Here is a 2,742-nt window from a genome sequence, read left to right as displayed (position 1 = left end):
ATTACTTCATCCAAATAAGACAATTGTATGTCATCAACTATCTCTAACGAGCATCCGATTTTTAATCAAGTTCGCGGCGTAGTCAGCAACCCAGAAGGATCCAGCCTCCGTGCAGCAGTAGCCATGTGTGTGACCCTCTTTCTCTATTGACAGGGCAACCCCCGGAGCATGCCTTGAGATCTGCAATTGAATACTCAAAGAAATATTAACATGAGAAAATATATCCACGATACAACATACAGACTCACATAATCGGAATAGTCCGTTGGAATAAGAAAATGAGAAATGAACTCTATTCACCTCTTCTAAGTGAGTCAGTGGGCCCCACTGATCATCCACACCAAACAGAAAAGCAATTTGGTCCTGCTTTGCTCTGATGAAACTCCAGTCTGGTTCTTCATGAAGCTGAAGTACACAAGTCAAATAAGAAACTCTCGTATAATACTGTTAGTAATGCAACAGTTGCTATGGTACTCTTTTGATCCATAATACAGCTGCATGTAGCATTATCCACATTTACCTTTAGGAACTCTGTCTTTGCCATGAAAAGCACATTATCGTGTGGTACTGCACAGTTTGTGAAAATGAGCAAATGACATTTTCAGATAAGAGAAAATATATAATACAAAGGGCCAATTAAATAGAAAGAAGCTCAGAACACCTGCAAGAGATGGCTACATCCAGCAACGATGGCTGTGGGAGACCACGAAGATCCAAGGAACCTTTTCACAATGCTTCTTGTAACTGGAGCCTGGAGTGAGCCGATGAAAAATGCAAACAAACTAACCCCTTTACTAAGGAGAGATGACCTTACGTATTCATGTGAGAAGATCGAGTTCAGAGAAACATAATATTCATTTGGGAATGGGCATGATGATCATTTCAACTTTGAAACTCAAAAGTAAGGTACTGATTAACCTCCTACAAGATGATAATTAGGAACATGAATAGTTATGATAAAACCCATCTGTTCAAAACTTCAAATTGCTTGATAAGTGTACTGGCCAGTAATCGCATTGACTGCTGGAGATAATTTGCTATAACAATGCTAAAGTATCATTCCAGATTATTAATATGTCGACCTAATCAGGTTTCAAGCCATTTCTATTGCTGTTGTATGCAAACTGTACTCAATAGACTTGTCTAAAACCATTCAGAGCCAATGGAGACCAGACACACACAAGCAACATACTATGTTTAAGTGACTTCTCTCAAGCAAATATATAAGACTGGCATGAGACTGGCTACAGATTAAAGAAAACAAAATAGCTACTCGGTGCTACGGATTGCCGCAAGACGTAGTCAAATTTTGGTTTGGCTACACTGAGTATTGCAAAATAGCCACAACTTCTTCGACCAATACTGAATCCCTGCTAATGCTGCTTGCTACAAAGATAGGTGAGTCACTTGATTTATACAGTAGTTGGATGCAACGTTTTCATCACCAATTCATGTATGCCTATCCATGAACTTATCAATCGCCACAGAGAAAGCACCAAAACCCACGCACCCGATACATGTAGCTTGAGGGCCACCTGCAACAAAATAATAACAATTCCATGAGTATATCTAAACTCCTGAATGCAGTCAGAAATGTAGCAATGGTTAATCCGACTCGACTACATGACTACTACGACTGCCCTTCAACTTGCCCTAGTAGAACCAAATACTTTTAGAGTGAGTGAGGTTACTCCCTTTCTTACATCCGAAAAGAAATGCTGGCCTGGCCTATCTTGGATCAAGAAACCCTGACGTCTCTGTCCCTCAAACAGAAAAAACAGAGAAGAGCGTGGAATTGCTGCCGTTGGAGCATTTCAACGAACACCTAGTAGGCGCCCGCGAATCCCACACCTAGACAGGCACAACATCGATCGTGACCGAAGCAACAACAAGAATCACAAGGCAGGAGGCAGGGGAGGGAGAGCCGGGTGACTAACTTGGGGACGGTGCAGTCCTCGAGGTGCTTCTCGCCGCTGCCGACCCGGTCCATTGCTCGCTTGCGACGGGGCCCGCTGTCGTGATGCGGCGGCGGATCGGACTGCGTACGACCGGGCGGCGGACGGAGGAGGCGTGCTGGGGGTACGGAGGACGGAGGTGGCCGGATCTCGGAGGCGGGGCGGGGGCGGCCGCGGCCGTGGCGGAGGGTGGAGGGAGAAGGGTGCTCCTGCAGAGAAAAGAACGAAGAGAGGGGGATGCGTCAGAGAGAGAGAGCAGGGGAGTGAAAACGTGAGGAAGGAGAAGAGAAGGGCGCCGGCATGACCTGGTCACTGCTCCTGGCTGACGTAGTCACAAGGCCGCCGGACCACGCAGCCGCCGATTGGATCTGGCTCCTCGCATCAGAAAACATATAGGGTCTTAATCATAAAAGTGAAACATGGCAGCGCAGGCGGCGGCGGCGGGCACCGTGAGCCCGCGACGGCGCCACCAGGAGCAGGAGTTGCCCACGACGCGGACTCGCGCGCGACGTCCCTCTCCTCTCCCTCACCGCACACGACTCCCCAGCGCAGACCCTCGCGAGGCGAGGCCGGAGAAGGCCGGGGCGAGGTGGATCCGGGTTGGGGTCAACAGATCCGAGCGGCTCCAGCTCGGATCTGGCCAGAGACGGGCGCGAGGTAGCCGACGGCGGAGCTTTGAGCTCGGGCTCCCATGGCGGCAGCCTCGCAGCAGGGAAGAGGGAGACCGAGTGAGGGAGAGAGGAAACGTTTTTTTCCAGATCCACATAGGGACTGCGGGTTGAATACC

The 2,742-nt window shown here is 48.7% G+C and overlaps 1 pseudogene; it reads right to left on the bottom strand.

Moving 5' to 3' along the window:
* LOC123402815 lies at nucleotides 1-2,742 on the bottom strand (annotated as a pseudogene).

This window comes from Hordeum vulgare, chromosome 6H (genome assembly GCF_904849725.1).
Source record: "Hordeum vulgare subsp. vulgare chromosome 6H, MorexV3_pseudomolecules_assembly, whole genome shotgun sequence".
NCBI lineage: Eukaryota > Viridiplantae > Streptophyta > Magnoliopsida > Poales > Poaceae > Hordeum > Hordeum vulgare.
This window is presented reverse-complemented; position numbering and strand designations above follow the sequence as displayed.